Raw genomic sequence first — 20,630 nt, forward strand, 5'->3', positions numbered from 1 at the left:
GATCCTCTCAGTGCAAATTCTCTTCCAAGACTAAGACGCCAGGGAAATATATGCTTTGACTGACAACCACGCACGTCACCCAGAAGGGGAAGTGAAAAAAAAAACAAAAAAGTCAGCCATCAACTGGAAAATTGTGGCTTACAGTTTTCTGGGATTCAAAAGGGCCAGTATTAGAATACTCTTAGGAAAAAGGTTCAACAATTAACAGTAACATGCTGAAGAGCTGAAGCCTAAACTTCGGACAAACTCTGGAGGACTGCTATCCAAGGGAATTGTGATCTTGCATGACAATGCACGCTCCCACACCTTTGCCTACACTGTTGACTCAGCAAAAATTTTGTTTTGAGGTGTTAAAGCATCTTCTCTATAGTCCTGATTATACTCCATTGGACTTTAACCTTAGGTCCCCTGAAAGTAGCCCTACAAGGATGAAGTTTCACCTCTGATGAAGATGTGAAGACAGCAGTGCATTTGTGGCTCACAGCTCAGCCTAAAACATTTTTTAATAAGGGAGTATGAAAGCCTGTTGACAGATGAACAAAGTGTATTGAAAAGCAAGGAGCTTATGTCAAAAAATGATGTATTTGTCTTTTCTAAAAGTTGATTAAAATAATTCTAAAGCCAGAGTGTGGATAATTTTAGACTCAACTTTGTAATGGAAAGAGAATGATATATTTTATTGTCATTGTTAAGTGCCACCAAGTCGGTTCTAACTCATAACAACCCTGTATAAGGTTTTCAAGTAGCACTAGTGGGTTTGAATCATTTACCTTGTGGTTTGCAGTCCAGTGCTTATCTTACAGTGCCATGCCAGGAGTCCTATGACCAGGGAAATAGAGGTCTAGAATTGGTCCAGGACCTTCCCCTGATTTCATCTTGACAAGCAATGACACGGCCAAAGTAACCAATCACAAAGCCTAAATCAGAACCCAGAACTCCTAACTCATAGGACAGTGTTTTTGCTACTGTATTTCAAGATATTTAACAAATTCTTGATTAATGCATTCAATAAACATGGTCCCATAGTTAGGCCTAGATGATATAAAGATGAATCAAGTTCAGCTCTCATTATCTTCTCCTTCTTGAGAGTCTACCTCCCATCCTTACCTCTCCTTTACGCTTTCATAATATCTTGTGCACGTGATTTCCTTCACTGCACTTGATGCATTATATTATACTATATATATATTAATATTCTAGTTTCCTCCATTAATGCTGTGAGTACATTGTGGGCAAAGATCATGTTTTCTACTATTCCAGAACTAGCATAGTTCCTGACAGAGTTGTTGTTTAGTGCCACCAAATCAATTTGAACACATACTGTTTTCTAAGCTGTCCCAGTGTGCCACTGTTGGATAAGCACTGGATTGCAAGGTCAGTATGAACCGCAAGGTGGCATATAGTAGGAGTTCAAAAAATCTTTACTGTATAAATCAATCAATAGCCTCAGCCCCATTTGCTTCCCTTTATTCTGCTAGCACAAACCTACATAGTGTGGACGATGTATCTCCCAGCTGAAAACTGGAAAGCTGATACTCCTACATTACGATTAATAAATGGTACCACCAACAAAAAAAGAAAATCAAACCCAGTGGCATCCAGTCGATTCCAACTCATAACAAGCTTACCAGGAAGAGTATAACTGCCCCTTAGGGTTTCTAAGTCTGTAAATTTTTTATGGAAACAATCTGTCAAATCTTTTTATTGTGGTCCAGCTAGTAGGTTTGAACTTCCAACCTTTTGGTTAGATGTCACCACCTTTTGGTTAACTCTGCACCACCAAGCTTCTTCCACCAATTTGTTGCTGTTGTATGCTGTTGAGTCAGTTCCAATTCATAGCACACCTGTAAAGGGTTTCTGAGACTGTAAATCTTTGTAGGAGCAGAAAGTCTCATCCTTCTCCTGCAGAGTGACTGGCAGGCTTGAACTGCCAATTTTGAGGTTCATAGTATAGTGTTTACCCTACAGAGCCACGACACTGCTCTCTTCCACTAATAGTGTGGATGAAACAGAGCAACATCCATAAAATGAACAAAACAATTCTGACCTATTTGCCAAAGTGAAGATTTGGATTCAAGAAAGATAACAAAAGTTGATCATGCTGCAAACATTTAATAAAATGAGAGGTCTGATATAGAACAATTCATAAAATCCCCTTTATTTTATTTCATCCATAAATTATCAGTCTTGGGTTTGAACAGGGTTGTCTTTTTTTTCCAAAGCAAAGTTGTTTACCTCCTCTCATAAGCCTCATTTTGGTTTTACCAACAAGTTAAGAGATGTATGTTTGAAGCTAAGTTATTACAGAACCATCCCAGAGAAAGACAAAGAGAAATCTTATTAAAACTCCTCTATATTCTTTTTCATAAGAATCACCCTGAATGGACCTGTGAAGCAGTGTCTTGGGAGCCTCAGCCCAGGTTGAGGTAAATGACAGTGGGTTTTCCACTTCCCATTGTTCACCACGTGACCCTGAGCACCAGCTCTACGATGTAGTTTGGGGAAACACAGTTTCAATATGTGTTTCAGTTTCAAACAGTTTCAGAAACAGAGTCTAACTGGGAGATAAGCAGAAATGTCAGGGAACTGAGTTAAGAAGTTTGTAGTGGTTTGTAAACAATGTGTTAGTTAAGCCCCTTTGGGACAAAAGCACACCTCTACATATGTTAGTATGCGTCTGCATATTTGGAGAGTGTGTGCTAGTCTGTCATTGTCTCTGCAGTCTGCTTAGCTTCATGTCTTCCCCTCTGTGAACCATCATGCTTTGGTCAGTGCAATCCAGAAGGAAATTAGGGTCAGCATTCTGGTGTTGTAGGAAAAGCACTGGAATGCTAACTGCAAGGTTGACAGTTCAAATCCACCATCTACTCCCAGAAAACCCTATGCAGGGCTGCTATGAGTTGGAATGACTGGACAGCACTTAACAACAACAACAAGAGTGAATGTGTATGTGTGTATGCACATGCAAGAAAGAGGATAAAAATTGAGATTCTAACTTCAACACAAGCCAAATTGAAATTCTTTTTCTTAGCTGTCTCTTTGATAATTTTTCACTCTTCCTTCCTCCAAGAGTGTGGATCATTGGAAAATGGATCTAACAGGTCCTACTATCTATTCACCTTACATATGTATCCCCCAAAGCAAAATGAAGTACATTAAAATTGTTGTTGTGTGTCCTTGAGTCGGTTCGACTCATAGCGAATCTGTATAGGGTTTCTGAGAGTTAGGTGATGGATTTGAACCACTGACCTTTTGGTTAGCAATCCAGTGCTTATTCTACAGACTACACAGGACCCTAAACTCAAATTGTTGTTGTTAAGTGCATAGTGACCCTATATAGGGTTTCCGAGGAGTGGCTAGTGGGTTTGAACTGCCAACCTTGCAGTTAGCAGTCCAATGCATATCCTACAGTGTCACACTAGGACCCCAAATTCAAATTAGTAATTGCTGACTGCTAACCTATGTTGGCAGTTCAAACTGTGTACCTGCTCCTTGGAAACCTATACAGGGTAGATATGAGTTGGAATCGACTCAATAGCACTTAACAACAATATATATACAATATATATACACATATACAAATAAGTAAAGATTTTAGAACTGAATTCGCATAATTAATAAATTCAAGAGTATCTAAATTCTAAACTAGATAAATGGGAGTGCAGTGGCACTCTAAGATAAACATTAGGCTACAAACCACAAGGTCAGTGGTTCAAGCCCACCAGTTGCTCCTCAGGAGAAAGCTGAGGCATTCTGCCCTACAAAGATTTAAAACTTCAGAAACCCTATACAGGGTCACTAAGAGTTGGAACCAACTCCATGGCACTTAAGAATACAACTAGACAACTGGGTCTGAATTATTCACTTAGTTATTACACAAAATGAATACCCTTCCTCCCAAAAAACTAATATAAATGGCAACAAATGTAACTATACAAACTAAACCACATATACATACTTTAACCACAAGGGCTTTAGTTCAAACCTCCCAGCTTCTCCCTGAAAACCTATAAAAGGTAGCTATAAATCAGAACTGACTTGATGACACTTAATAACAACAACATCATTGTATCTAAATACCTTGAAACATCAGGATCAAGGAAACTTCTACTCTCGGTCAGAACATGAAAATAGCTACAATTTTTTAAATGTATGTCTAAAATAGCTCCATGCCTATATAGTTATATATATTTATATACAAATCTATTTAAATCTGCACATGCATATATACACATTATGTAAGCTATATATATCTATATATACATGTTTATATGCTGAGATGTATGGGGATTCATAAGCACATTTATATGATCTATTTTATTATTTCATTTATTAGATTTATATTAGACCTGTCTATTTTGGTTTATTATCTAGTGAAAATCTGGCCTCCCACACTCTACTCTCCCTCTTTTCATATTACTGGATGAGGACTTGTGCCCTGAGCCTGGGGACTTTTAGCTACTTCCTTTTTAAACTGGGGGAGAAGTCAACCATGGTCTAAATGAACCCATAAATACTGTTCTACCTTCTAGAAGGCTGTAAACATAGTCAATTTTATGTTGGGTCTGTCATCTATAGATGGTGCACTGTTTTCTAATCTTTCTATACTGCAATAAACAAATCCAGTCCTACAATAGAACTGTCTCCTTCCTTGGAATACGGAAGAGGTGGGGGTAGGATGGGAAGGAAGGAAAAACAATTGAATCTTGCTCTAACCTGTATTGAAATAAGACCAGAGTTTGGATAAAATAGACAGATAACCCTCTGTCCCCTAAACTTGGTTGGTTTGTTGTGTGCCATGGAGTTGGTTCTGACTCACAGCAACCATGTATAGGATTTCTGAGACTGTAAATCTTTAAGTGAGCAGAAAACCACATTTTTTTTTCTCTCACAGAGCTGCTGGTAGATTCAAACTGCTGATATTGCAGTTAGCAGCCCAACTCAGAACCCACTATGCTACCAGGGCTCCTAGTCCCCTATGCTTAAACTGTTTAAAATAACTACACACTGAGTAGAGCAGTGCAAGCAGTCAAATCCAGGTCTTCAAGACCCTGCTTGGGTGTCTGCTAATTACCAAATCCACACACCATCAGTGCTGTCTAAATACAGTTTCCTTCTATTCAGGATTCTCACCCCTGACTGAACATAGAATCACCTGTGAAGCTTTTAAAAGCTTCTGATGCCTAGCTCCTCCCCAAACCAAAAACATCTATATTTCTGGGAGAGGTCTCAGCCATCTCCACTGTTTTAAAAGTTCCTCCAGTGATTCTGCCTACAATCACGGTTGAGAGCCACTGATGTGTACTGATCTAATTCAATACAACCCAGATTGGGGACTGGTAGACAAACAGGGTGATTCTAGCCAAAAGCAAAAAAAAAAAACAAAACAAAAAAAAACCTGCAAGATTCCTTGCATAGAAGCATTTTTCATCATATACTCACATATAGATAGCCAAGAAATTGGGCTGGGGGAGGGGTACAGATTGTCTTTTAAAAGTCTCACATTTGAGGATCCATTCCCAGAATAGTTACAAGGAAAACTGGGACACACACACACGCACATGCACACATACGTACCATGTGAGTGCAAGCAACTTAAAACAAAACAAAAAAATTTTTTAATTGAATTTCGGGGCCTGGGGAAGAGCTGAACCTATAATTATTTCTCAGCAAACTTGCTGAACACAGGGTTTCCCTCCTCTGAGACGAGATGAGACGGGTTGTATAATGAACCCTCTTTAATTAAAAAATAAAATGTTTTAGGATAATCATATTCTTCCAAGTTACATTATTTTTTAAAAAGGAAAAGCAAAATGGTGAGAAAAATGTCAATTTTCAAATGCCTGAAATGGTCTTGTTTCTCATTCAACCCTCTAGATTCAAAATTAGATCCTTAAAGGAGAACTGGAGTCCCTACATGATTCCCAAAACAAAGCTCTTTTTCACCCTATCTCTAGTCCTACTTTTCTCTGAAGCAACAGGCAGATTTGAACTGAGAAAAAAAGACTCAAACAGTGTCTTTATGACCCTGTTTAGGGTGTTTTTACTAATTACCAAATTCTCACCTGTGCTTTTCCAGTCAAGCAAGACAGTGGGAAGGGAATGAAGTCAAGGTTTTAATTCAGAGATTCTTAGTCTAACAGCTCTCTGCCCTAATTTTATGATGGTGGTGGTGGTGTGCTGTTGAATCGGTTTTCCGAGGCTGTCAATATTTGCGGGAGCAGAAAGCCTCATCTTTTTCCCGAGTTGCGGCTCGTAGGATCAAACAGTCCATCTGAGGTTAGCAGCCCAATCCACTACTCAACCAGGACTCCTAATTTTATGGTGTTCTGTAGTAAAAAGGAGCCCTGGTGGTGTCGTGGGTTAAGTGTTGGTCTGCTAACTGAAAGGTCAGTGATTAGAACCCACCGGTCACTCTGGGAGAAAGATGAGGCAGTGTGCTTCATAAATATTTACAGCCTTGGAAACGCTACCAAGCAGTTCTACTTTGCCCACATAGGGTCGGAATTGTCGTTGTCTAGTGCCATCGAGTTGGTTCCGACGCATAGCTACCCTGTATAGGGTTTCCAAGGAGCGGCTGGTGAGTTGGAACTACCGCCATTGTGGTCCGGTGCTTATCCTACAGCGCCACACCAGGACTCCAAATTGCCCAGTTCCTCAGGAGATATCTGGGTGTGGGTAAACAGAGGTGAGAAAACATTCACCTGGATTCTAGGATTATATACAGCAGTTGGGGTGGGGGAGGCAGAGGGAGGTACTTGCCATAACTGAAAATGTCTCTTCAGAAAGGGGAGTAAGACAAAGACTTCCATGGACTTAGGAAGTATTTGTCCTGAATCTTCTGCTTCTCATCTATATCCTTAGCACAATGGGTTCTGTGCAGACTCTTGACCATCAGGGTAAAATATGAGAAATTCAACTCAGAAAGTTACTTTAGTTTTCTTTTCATTTTCTTTGAATCCTATTTCCTCCTCTACTGTTTCCAGGTGCAACCCCCAAAATACTACTCAGAAAACCTATACAGCGTCGCTGTGGGTCGGAGCTGACTCCACGGCACTTAACAACAACAACAACAACGGAGACCGCGGAGTGCTGATGTGGCACTGCCGGTTAATGCACTGCAAGGTCAATTTGAACCGCAGAGTTGGTGGTTCAAGCTCAGCAGCCACTCCTGGTGAAGCAGGGTTACTATGAGTCGGAACTGACTCTATGGCAATTAACAACAACAAGGCTTAAACTTTAAGGTGGGAGGTTCAAATCCATCAGCCGCTCCTTAGAAACTATATAAAGGGTCACTATAAGTGGGCACTGACTCAAAGGCACTTAACAACAATGGAGATATTTTTAATAAAAAGGAGTAAGCCATTTTCAGTCACCAGGGAGACAACATTAGTGAGGTATACACACGGTAAAATTGTCAACCATTCAAGATCAAAAGGGCAGCATTTACTCAAGGATAAAATTTAGAAAGGTTGGAAAAGAAGGAAAAATGGGAGCAAGAAACAGGGAGGAAGTGAGCTAAATGATATTACAGTGAGGGGAATGCAATCATTGAGATGAAATGAAGTGTATGATTTATTGAATGTAAGCTGATGATCTGTTCTGTAAACCTTAACTCAGTTCACAATAGTTTTGTTTTTTTAAAGTAACATATTTTAAAATCTAACCAAAAAAAAAAAAAATCAATTCCCCCCCCCCCCAAGATTTTCATATATCTCACTTTCCTGGAAATAAAGACAATCTAAAACCTAATTCTGTAGTTGATGTCTCACCAAAAATTATTTCTGAGAGAATCTATGTGTTAGAGTGTGTCTATGTACACTCCCAAATATAGGCAGAGTGGCTTCTTGTAGGCAACTTCTTTAGCCATCCAAGATGTATTATAGTTCTTTCCACAGGCAGCATAAATCTATATTCTTGTAGTTCTAGGCTAGTCACCATGGGTACATTTATACAAGTCACTTGAGAAACATCTACACTTCAAGCTATATTTAGACAACTACACACACATACACATTGCCTTCCTCCCTATGTCCCTATCAGACACCAATGGTGCGTTCACTGCTTGCAGCTGCATTTACACCAGCTACCTGGGATTTCTTTAAATTCTCATTTATGAATTTAGAAAAGGCAAAGGGAAGGTAGATGAGCATTTTCTCTCAATAAGGGTATAGAAATGGGGTTTAGGAGATAAATGTAGTAGAAGTCTGAGATTTATAGAAGGCAAAATTAGACAAAGATACACTCACACATACAGACCCTGCCTGAATGCGGAAGACTCATCCATTGTGGCTAAATGCAAAAACTGAAGGACCTGGCAACCTACCAATGGGGAGGGGCCTCACAGTCAACAGCTCAAAGAGTATTTGCCCTTTCCAGGTCTACACCTGCCCAGGCCAGGGAGAATTTTAGTAATTTTAATAAAACCAAATTAAATTCTAAAGTAAGACCAGTTAGTGATTCAGTAAGGATGGCCCCAGACCATTATGGTGTCTATAAAATAAAAATTATAGATGGATAAGAATAGGAGCAAAGTAAATAAACTAATTTTAATGGAGGGTAGAGGGAACTTGTAGAGCAGAGGGAAAACTGCCAGGTGTGGAGAGGGGCCTGTTTACAGGGTTCTCTAATGTAGGAGATGCTCTCCATTCACTGGGAATTTGTAAGGAAGTGGAAAGGGGAGAAATGATTAAGAAAAAAAAAGAGAGAGAGGCAAAGAGGCCTGAGAAGGTGGAGGGATTTGGAGAGGAACAAGCAGATTAGATCCCTACTATCAAGGAATTTAGGAGTCCTGGTGTGGTGCTACAGGCGTTGGGTCGCAGTGTCGGTTTGAGTTGCAAGGTCAGTTGTTAAAACCCACCAGCCACTCCTTGGAAACCCTATACAGGGTCACTATGAATCAGAACTGACTCAATGGCACTTAACAACAACAACAACATCAAGGAGCTTGGACTTCTGGTATGGTGCTTTAGGATAAACAATGGACTGCCAACCACAAAGTTGTCAGTTCAAACCCACCAGCTGCTCCTTGAAGACTCTATACAGGGTTGCTCTAAGTCGGAACCAACTTGATGGCACTTAACAACAAAAACATCAAGGAACTTAACTTTCAGTTAGAGGAACAAATTTAGATATAAAACACTTGAATCGACTGGTTAATAGTACCAGGCACTTTATGTGCTTGTTTCACTTAGTTCCCACAACATCCTGTGAATGAATAGTAGATTCCTCATTCAAGGAATATACTTAGAAAATGCGAAGGAAACTGAATTTCAAAGCATTAAGCGACTTGCCTAAGATCAAAAAGCTAGAATGTGGAGGGTTTAGGATTTGAACCCAGATCTGGCTCACTTTAAAGCCCACATAGTCTTTCTAACACAGTGAAAGAGATAGAATAAAATGTCAGTCTTTCCCAAAGAGATACTGATCTGAAAGGAGGCTTCACTGTGTGTCAATTTGTCCAACCTACTCCTTATGCTAAATCTCTGTCCTACTCCCTAGAATACCTTTGCTTACATGAGAACTACCACGGGCAGGACCGCTTTGGCTGGGGTTGGCTTCTTTCTTCCCCACCACCCCTTGAGGAAAAGAAGACATCAAAGATTGCAGCAGGGCCATAAAGTGAGGGAGGGTGTAAGAAGGAGGGAGCCACCCTGGGCTCGTAAACTGGGCGAGGGGTGGAGACCCACCCATTTGTCAGGCCACGCTGCATCTCACTTTCCCCAAAAACTGATATCTCAGCTCTTGCTTCAGGGCAGGGCACTTATGCAAAGTGTGAGTGGGGGTGAGGGGTAGGGGGCACAAACAGGCAATTGGAGTATGGAGTCATTCTGACAGAAACTGTAACACCTCTCCACCCCCAATTTGGGAGACTGAGACATTTAGGTGGTTACATGTGAGACCCTGATTATAGTTTCAAGTCATTTCTGCTGCTTGAAACTACCTTGTTGTTGTTAAGTGCCGAGTCAGTTCCAACTCATAGCGATCCTGTATGTTGTATAAATTTCTACCTTGTTCAGGGGCAAATCATCACTGTCTCTCTCTTACCTTTAGATAAGGAACTGAAAGAAGACTGGCACACTACACACACCAGCTGAGTTCCCTTTGCCACAACCAATCTATGTCTCCTGACAGACAGCTGGAAACATCTTTCAGGAGACATAGATTGTCAAAGAGCATTAATCTCTGGGGTCTACTCATCATCGTCTTCTACCATCATAGCAAACCAGAAGTTCAAAACTCTTTGCTGATTCAGTGCCTGAACTTGCAAGTCACTTCCATTAGCCTGGGAGTTTCCTGTCATAGTTATCTAGTGCTGCTTTAACAGAAATACCACAAATGGATGGCTTTAATGAACAGAGATTTATTCTATCAGTTTAGGAGGCTAGAAGTACAAATTCAAAGCACCAGTTCTCAGGAAAGGTTTTTTCTCTCTATTAGTTCGCAAGAAAGGTCCTTGTTTCCTTTCAATATCTGTGTAGCTGGCATTCCTTGGAGATCTTAATGTGTCTTGGCATCAATCTTTCCCTGGGTGTAGAAGGTTCTCAGCACAGGAACCCTGGATTCAAAGGACACACTATATTACTGACTCTTCTTTCTTGATAGTACTGAGGTTCCTAGTTCTCTGCTTGCTTCTTTTAAGGTAAAAGGTAATGCAGGTCATACTCCAGAGAAACTCCCCTTATATCAGGTCAGGGAGGTGACCTGAGTAAGGGGATGTACATCATTACATAATTGCCAAACCACTGAGAATCATGGTCCAGCCAGTTGAAATTTTTTTTTTTTGGGGGGTGGGGGGAAATAATTAAACCTATTACACTCCCTAAAGATATAAATCCCTAGAGGATTCCTTCACCTACTGAAGAACTCAGTAGGGGCTCTTGAAGCGGAGTCAGGACTGTCCATGAGAATCAAGAAGTCCATATTCTTCTAGGTAAACTAGACTGTTGCTGTCAAAGTCTATTCTGACTCCTGGTGACCCTGTAGGATTTTCAAATCTGTGACCTTTTAGAAGCAGATCATCAATCATGTTTTCTTAAGTGAACCACCAATCTTGGACTCGCAGTCAAGTGCTTAATCGGATGCACCAATGAGGACAAATTGGGTAATCACAATGAAAATTCTTCCTTCCTCCATGTCTAATTCACCATAGAACTGTTTTTTTTGTGGTTGTTTTTTTGCTTCATCATCATAATCATTAACAAACATTTCTTTGTAAATAGTGCATTGTGTTTACTGTTTCTGACACAAAAAGATATGACAGGTACTGCCATTAGTAGAAATGGTATACAGGCAGTCCCTGGTTACGAACGTCTGACTTATGAACACCTTGTTTGTACTTACCCTTTAATGTTATGTAAATTTGCCCTCACTTTGAAAGGAATGAACCAACCCTTACTTGTAACAAGTTCTTCATCATGATGACCTTTCACAAGCCTTTTCTTGCACTAAACCCAAAACCCACCATCCTCAGTAGATTCCAACTCACAGTGACCCTACAGAACAGAATAGATTGCCCCAGAGGGTTTTCAAGGCTGTATGTCTTTGCAGAAGCATACTGACACATCATTCTCCCACAGAGTAACTGGTGGCTTTGAATCACCAACCTTTCAGTCAACATCCGAGTGCTTTAACCATGGCACCACCAAGGCTTTTTTTTTTTTTTTCTTGTCACTAAAGTAAGGCTAGGAGTCCTGTTGTCCCAATATAGGATAAGTACTAGACTGCTAACCGCAAGGTCGGCAGTTCAAACCACCAGTCACTTCTCAGAAACCCTCTACAGAGTTGCTGTGAGTCAGAAGTGACTGAACAGCACTTAACAACAACAACAACAAAATAAGGTGAAATAAAAACTGTATGCACCTGTTTTGATTTATCTATAAATTCTTACACAGCTAATAATAGATTTCGTTCATACTCAGGGACTACCTCTATACATTTGAAATATATATGCAGAGTATTATGGAGTACATGGGCTCTGGGACCAAAATGCTTGGGTTCAAATCTCAGTACTATCTCTTTTCAGCCATGAGACTTTGGGCAAGTTATTTAAGTACTATGTGCCTTTGTGCTCTCATCTTTGACTTCCTCATAGCACTGATGTAATGACTAAATTAAATATCACATATAAGACATGCACTATAGCGTCTGACACATGGCAAGCACTCAACAAAGTAGCCATGGAAACCAGCAAAAGTGTCTGAGCAGAAAAGTGGCATATTAAAGCCATGTTTTAGGAAGATAAATCTTGCAAGTGTTTAGGATAGTTCTAAGAGACAGTGCTGAAGGAGAAGAGCCCTGTTAGGAAGTTTTTACTAACAAACAAAGGAAAAAGGCAAGAACAGCCTGAGTCAGAGAAGAAAGAAATAATAGGGCTTCATATTCTTGGAGTCTTGATCTTCCAGAAAGACCTGGACCAACCAGTATTATTCACAAGCTAGAAGTAAAAAGCAAAGGCCATGGAAGTTGGTGTTACTTAGGCTAAAGAGACATGAACAGTATGAAATACCAATTTTAAACTTATGAATGGCTATGATTCTGGAAAATTCAAAACAATTAAAAAAAGTCTCTGTATATAATTTATGTATCTGTATATATTTACATATGTAGTATATATATATAGCTTTTGTCAAGTGCCATCAAGTCAGTTCTGACTCATCGTGACCTTGTGTAGGGTTTCCAAGGAGCAGCTGGTGGGTTTGAAACTGTCAACCTTGTGGTTAGCAGTCAAGTGCTGATCCTAGAGTACCACACCAGGACTCTACCACATACATATACTATATATTCCCTATTCCCCACTTCCACCGACATGGAACTAGTAACATAGCAGCAAAAGGGATTTGGATTGTTGTTGATAGACAGGTGTGGCCCCAAACAGCAAAGGGTTCCTGTTCCCGTAATATCTTTTAGAACTGAAGAGCCAATCACATATTGCCAGTATGAGACAGATGTGGGGACCTAGACAAAATAGCCTCTGGTGGTTCCTTCTAAATCAGAATACTTAGAATGTCCAAAATCTCAGCAATTAAATATGATCAACCAGCAAATGGATGACACTTGTTTCTCAGCTGTCAATATTTTCTTGACCTTGTAGATAGATTTACTTTGTATTTTTTACTTCATTTCTTTTGGGCCCCAGGCCAAGACCATATCATTACCAACTTTCTAAGTTAAGAACAAGTCTGTACCTTCATTAGGAACTTTGCACTCTCCACTTGGGAAATAATTCAGGAAGATCTCCCTAATTCTTTCTTTCACAGCTGGACAAAAAACAAACCTTCAGTTACCTTGCAACAATTACTCACTGTTGATCAAATGTCACTAGTTCTGTAATCTTGAGGAAATCACGTATTCTGCACCTCAGTTTCCAGATTTATACAACAAGAATAACTATTCCAAGCACACATTTTGAAAACTGTAAAATGCTGATTTTTTTTTTTTTAATTTTTATTGTAATTTGGATGAACAGTTTCAGGACAAATTCGTTTTCCATCCAACAATTTATGCACATTTTGTTTCGTGACATTGGATGCAATCTCCTCGATGTAACAGTACTCTTGTCACTTCCTTTCTGGGCTTCCTGTTTCCATTTGACCTTCTTTCCTGTTCCTTCTGCTTTCAGAGCTTTGTTTTGGGGCAAATATTGCCCTTTTGGTCTGGTATAGTTGATTGTACTGAGGAGTACATTTCCCCCTGGTATTAATATTCATTTTATAGGCCTATTAATTGATCCCCAGGGGTGGGCTCAGTTCCAGGCTTGAAAGTGTTTGGGGGTTTCTACCCATCTCTATCAGACCAGTATGCATGGTCTTTTTCAATGCTTGTGAATTTTGTTCTGCTTTCTCTCCCACTCTGTTCAAAATTTTCTATTGTGATCCTGATCAGAGTGGTGGGTAGTTGTAGCCAGGCACTATCTCAGGGTAGCGGAGGTTGCAGTTTGCATGTTCCATTAGTTCTTTGGTAAAATGATATTTAAATATTGTTGTTGTTGTTGAGTGCCGCGACCTAGTATAGAGTTTCCAAGGATCAGCTGGTGAGTTTGAGCCGCTGACCTTACAGTCCAGTGCATTATCCTACAGCATCACGCCAATAATGTTATCATAACATTTTAGTATTATGTCAAGAAAATAAAAGGAGGCAGCTGGCAGGAGTTCTGACCCCAACTCTCTTTTGACTTAAACACATTTTGATGTATACATTGTTCCAAATCTTCAACAAGGTGAACCACTAGCCTTAGTTGGAGTATTGTATGTTGATGCATTGAGGTCTCTCATAGCATATGATATGTTAAATCCTGTTAGTGTCACTTCCTAACTGATGTTTTGTACCCTTAGAGAGTCCTGGTGTAGTGCTATAGACTAATCAATCACTGGACTACTGGCCACAAGGTTGATGGTTCAAACTCACCAGCTGCTCCTCAGAAACCCTATACAGGGTTGCTATGAGTTGGAACCAACACAATGGCACTTCACAACAACAAAAATAACAACCCTTAGAGGACCTTTATCCTCCAAACTTTGCAGAGGAAACTGGAACAGGAGCTACATCTGTGAGGTGAGGGGAATGTAAATTTTGCTCCCGGCCATGAAAATGAGGCCTGGAGGAAAGACATCAAAGAACCAGGCACCTTCCTTCCCCTGGAGTCCTGTCTACCTAGAGTGGTTACAATAGGATTGGCAGATGTGAACTAGGATAGAGGGGGAAGAAGCCCTAAGGACAGCAAGTGTGTTGAACTACATGTGTTTAGAGTCAGGCTGATGGTTGTCTGGCTTCCCCAAAGAATAAACAATAATAATCCTAACCATTCCTCAACATCAGAAAACAGTCATTAGTATCCTGCCTCTGCTCTCCCTTCCCTAAGTGTAAAGATCAAGACTAGTCCCATTTGGTAGATAGAAAACTGATGCATCATGCCTGAAATTAGCCAGGATAGGTACCAGGTACAGGAAATGTTCCACAGATGTTTCCAACTGCTAATTCATCCACAAACGTAGGTTTACCCCCATAAAGATCTCTATCCAGCCACAATGGATACCTATCTGGAATTTGGCAATGACTACAGTGGGAGGGAGGTGGGGTAGAGCGTGGGCCCTGTCATGAGAGGGCACACTGCAGAACGGAGCAACTCAGCGTCCCTGATGGGATGACGCTCAGGGGATTGGACTAGGTCACCTCTCATGTTTGGAAGCTTAAAGACTCTGGATACTCAGAGATTTCCTCTCTCCATGCTTTCCTTGCAGCTAATGACAAAGAATTTTAAGCACTAAGTATTTTGTTTTGTTTTGCTTGAGCTCTGTGAAATCTAAAAGAACAAGGGGGAGAAGGACCCTTAGGACAGAAGATTTTTTTCCCTTCTTCCAAACCTTAAAGAGAAGAGCAGAGGGGAAACACCTCATTCTAAGCAAGTCTGTTTACCAGCCAGCCCAGACACACCCCCAACAAAATGCCATGGAAAACGATGTCGTGACTCATGGCTTGGCAAGTACCAGGATCATGCCCCGGGCTCTCAGATACCACACTGGCTCCTCCAGGTCTCTCTGGCTGGATCTCCTCCTCCTCCTTTTCCCCAGAGGCATTCCTCATCCTCTCCTCTCCTCATCAGCCCCCTCCTACTCCCAAATCATCCTATGCAAAGAGGGTGGGGGTAGAGGGAAGTAAAAGAAGAAAAGCAGGGCTAGAATTGAGATTTGAGTTAAGCTTCATTTATGGAGTCCTGGTATCACACTGTAGGATAAGCACTGGACTGCTAACCACAAGATCAATGGTTCAAACCCACCAGCTAGTCCTTGGAAATCCCTATGTTGTTGTTGTTGTGTGCCGTCAAGTCGATTCTGACTCATAGTGGCCCTGTACAGGGTTTCTGAGAGCGGCTGGTGGGTTTTAACTGCTCACCTTGCTGTTAGCATTGGACTTTAATGCTTACCCTACAGCCACACCAGGGTTCTGGAAATCCTCTCCATGGTGTTTAACAACCACCTCAGGATTAGGATTAAGGACAGAGTTGAGGACATAGTTACTCTGAGATTTGCTTTAATCAGTAGACTCCTAGCTGACGAAGATAACCAATTACTAATTTATAGGAAATAGGGTCTATTTTTTGTTGTTGCTGTTTACATTTTATTGTGTTTTAGGTGAAAGTTTACATAATGTATTTATTTTCATTCAATTGATCATACACAAATTGTTACCTGACATTGGTTGTGTTCTCTGCCATGTGTCAGCAGTCTCTGGGTTCCCCATTTCCATTCACCTGGTTTCTCCACTCCTCCCTATATTCTCATCTTTACTTTTGGGCAGATGTTGCCCTTTTGGTGTTTTTATAGTTAGTTATTCTAGGTAGCATATTCCTTCTGAGTGTTGTTTATTTTATAGGCCAATCTATTTGGCTAAAAGGTGGTTTCAGTTCCAAGTTAGAAGATTGTCTTGAGGCAGTTGTCTCAGGGGTTTCTCTGGTCTCTGACCAGGTCAGAGTAAGTCTGGTCTTTTTATGAATTTGAATTTTGTTCTACATTTTTCACTCACTCCAACTGAGACCTTCTATTGTGTTCCTGGTCAGAGCAGTCATTAGCAATAGTCAAGCACCATGTAGTTCTGGTCTCAGGTTACTTGAGGTTATGGTTCCTGTGGGCTATTAGTCCTTTGCTTCCTTAAGTATTTGACTTTTTCATTCTCCTTTGCTCCAGATGGGAAGATGGGAAGAAACCAACAGTTGCATGTTAGCTGCCTACTTGTAGCTTTTAAGACCCCAGATGCTACTCACCAAATTAGGATGTAGAGTATTATCTTTATAAACTATGTTATGCCAATTGACCTAGATGCCGCCCTAGATTATTATCCTTAGCCTTCAAGCCCAGTAGCTTAGTCCCACAAGATGTTTGGTTATGTCTAAGAGGTAATAAAATCTTAGGGTTAGCTTTGGAGATGTTTTGGTAATCCAGTTTAGAAAACAGGGAATGTCAACACTTTGATGAAGATGTAGTCAAGAATTACTTCCTAGGAATCTAAGCAGAAGTTTTTAGGAATCAACTACATTTCTAATGGATGTAGATATTTTAGAACCACTGTATCTATCCATCCTGTGGGCATTTTGCATTATTGTGTGACTTTTCCTTGACCTCAGACTTAAAGACCATCCGAATACACCCAAGAATCTTCTTGGATTTCTTCTACCAACCTCCTTTTAGTCTTATCAAAGGAATTGTTCTTCGATCCCATCAGCATTGGTAAATGGCTGGGGGAGTAGCTGACATCAGGGTACCTCAGGCGCCGTCTTGGCGGCGAGGCACTAAGCAAAGCATGCTGGGGCTTCCCAGACTGAGACATCTGTCAGCAAGGCTCAGGAGACTCCCCCTCAGGCAAAGGACAAGATACACTGAAAGTTCTAAGCTCAGTTTTTGAGGACAGGGAAAAAAAACAACAACTAGGAACAAGTGCAGGAACAGTGAGGGGGCATGGAGCAGGGTTCCAAAGAAGTCATGGGAGTCCTCCAGAAGAAGTTGATAGATAAACTGAAGTGATACTTTAGGGTTGAATTCCTAGAAAACATTGAGAGACCACACACACATCAGCACCTCTTTATAGAAAGAGCCTAATCTAAACCCACTAAAATGAAGCAGCTGGAAGCCCACCAATTATGCAACCAAAGTCTCTTTCATTTGATATGGACCTCAGTCTCTCTTTCTTTTCTCTTAACTCCCCTTCTTCTACATCTGGCTCCTTAGTTGCTGGAAGACCCTTATGCTGGGGGGCTAGGAGGGTATAAACCTGGCCTGAACCCTGTCTCAGTCCTGCCCTCCACATGAGCAGCAGCAAAATGGCGATTTGCAGCTCTCCCCAAGGCTCAGAGGGATGGGATTTTTTTTTTCTTTCAAACATGTCACATCTGGCACATCTGCTTTCCTAGCAATGATGCATCCCAAGGGGTATAATCAACAGTTGGGGCGGGGCTGGGATGCAGGTCTGTACTGACAGAAGCCTGAGCCAGAGACGCCAAGAGCAAAATTTAAGAACACCAACTACCCCCACTCCTGTTCTAGCCCAAGGCTGAAGATGAGCCCTATGCTTGCGCTTCTCTCTGCCTTAGAGCCAGGTGCCCTCCTGACAACCCAAACCTATGTTAAAGCATGAGAGGGAATGCAATGGTACATTTTGCTTTAGGAAGCAGTACAATCCTTTCTTTTATCCAATCTTGACTTCTACTTGAATTAGAAAGGAAGTGAGAAAAAAATTTTTCACTTCGTTATGTCACAAGCTCAAAAATAATATTCAAAAGGCCCAGGTATTCTCTTCTGTGGTTTTTGTACCCCCATTTTGTTCAGCTATCCCTCACATCTCGTCATCACTGTATCACCTCACTCTTTCTTAAACCCTTCCCTGCAGGTGTCAAACCCCTATTTGGATCTCATGTTTCAAAGGCACTATCTAAATGCCTCCCAACAGCAGACTGAAACACTACCAGCACTTTAACCCCTTTGCCCACTGGGACAGACCTCTTGCCTGTTCCATTTTCCTGTGACTCCTTCATTCAGAGATTTTGCTTCAGCTAGGCAAGCCTGCTTCCTTCCCTGAAAGTCCTTCCTTTTGTCTTAAAGTCATTCTCTTCTCATTAAAGATGGTCCTAAAATAAACCTCCTTTTCCAAACACTCCTCCATAATCCCCTCCTGAAGCAAGTCCTCTGTCAATTAGTCACCCATTTTGCTTCCAGTAGTCTCTCTCCATCCTCGAGAGCTGCCTGTATCTCATTATGTCTGTGTCTGTCTTGTCTCGGGTGTGAATCACATTATTTCCATCACACAGAGAGTTTCCTAAGGGCAGGTACTCTTCAGTGCTCTGTATACTCCAATGTTTCTTGACCCAGTAAAGGAAGGTAACTGAGTGGGAAAGAAGCATGGGATCTAATATCTACTCTGCTCACCACAAAAAGACAAAACAACACATGTACACTCAAATATACACAAGTCATCCAAAGATGACTGAGCTTGTCAGAAATAAATCATGTTTGGCTTTCAAATGCAACAATAATTACACGGTATCTTAACTATCTATGCAAACTGTCAGAGAAAATATATTGGCAATTCAGAGGAAAGAGGAGGGGGAGGCTAGAGCTTCCATTGAAAACCACCCTCACCTTCTCTGAAGTCATCTGGAGATAGAATAGCACAGAAGGGAAAAGGCGTGCTAGGGCCAGTCCCAGCACTTTCAGGCCCTAATGGTTTTTCAGGTGAGATGTGCTGTCACAAGCTCCCAGGGAGGAGGGGACATCCAAGATGAGTTGTATGCATCACCAGCAGCATGTAGTGTTGCAAGCAGCAGCAAGAAGGATTTAGGCTAAATTTTCTGAAGACACCCTGACAGGGTAGATTCTGGAAACAGATTCTGGGTATCATATAGTTTAACCTTTGGTCTCAGACAGAACTATATACAGACTATGCTAGAAGGAAGACAATAATGCTTAAAATGTTCCATTTTAAATATATTCTCATATTTGAGATTGTTGCTGTTGTTGTTAGGTACCGACTCAATACCGACTCATAGTGACCTTATGCAAAACAGAACGAAACACTGCCTGGTCCCGTGCCAACCTCACAATCATTGGTATGTTTTTGTCTATTGCTGCTGCCACTGTGCCAATCCATCTTGTTGGAGGAATTCCTCTTTTTATCCAATCCTCCACTTTATCAAACATGATATCCTTCTCCAGTGACTGGTCCCTCCTGACAATATGTCTAAAGTATGAGAGATGAAGTCTGGTCATCCTGTCTTCCAAGGCACACTCTGGCTGTACTTCTTCCAACACAGATCTATTTGATCTTTTGGCAATCGGTGGTACTTTCGACATTCTCCTCCAACATCATAAATCAAATTCATCAATTCTACAGTTTTTCTTTTTCACTGTTCAACTTTTGCATGCATATGAGGTATTGAAAATACCATGGCTTAGGTCAGGCTCACCTTAGTTCTCACACTGACATCTTTGCTCTTGAACACTTTAAAGAGGTCTTGTGCAACAGATTTGCTTAATGCAATATGTCATCTGATTTCTTGACTGCTGCTTCCATGAGTGCTGATGGTTGAGTCAAGCAAAATTAAGTCTCTTCAATCTTTTCTACATTTATATGGATGCTGTTTATTGGTCCAGTGGTGAGGATTTTTGTTTTCTTGACGTTGAGGTATGACCCATCCTGAAGGCTGTGGTCTTTGATCTTCATCAGTATTTTAAGTCCTCTTCGCTTTCAGCAAACGAGGTTGTATCATCTGCATATCACAGGTTGTTCATGAGTATTCCTCCAATCCTGACACAACGTTTTTCTTCATAGAACCCAGCTTCTTGGATTATTTGCTCAGCATACAGATTTGAGATCAGGATTACTTTATTTCTTTCTAGATACAGTTACAATGTAGGGTGTTTCTCACCCACTTTCTACTTTCTCCTAAACTTCTCCTAATCCAAGAATGACATGTGTCTCTGGTTCTTTTTCCCTAGAAGTACTTTTTCTATGTCATTTTCCACACATATCTTTCTGCCAGTGATTTTGAAGGAATCAGACTGATGTGTCTCACAAGGAGGAGCTCAAAGATATGTTGTATGTAGGGACAATCCAAGAAGGGAAATATGAAAGATGGGGAAGCA

General features: G+C 40.9%; 1 pseudogene; it reads right to left on the reverse strand.

Moving 5' to 3' along the window:
• LOC102821066 overlaps positions 1-17,322 on the reverse strand; it is an 18,425-nt pseudogene extending 1,103 nt beyond the window's left edge.
• Positions 17,323-20,630: the final 3,308 nt, after the last annotated feature.

The sequence above is a fragment of the Chrysochloris asiatica genome, unplaced genomic scaffold (assembly GCF_000296735.1).
Source record: "Chrysochloris asiatica unplaced genomic scaffold, ChrAsi1.0 scaffold00138, whole genome shotgun sequence".
Taxonomy (NCBI): Eukaryota; Metazoa; Chordata; class Mammalia; order Afrosoricida; family Chrysochloridae; genus Chrysochloris; species Chrysochloris asiatica.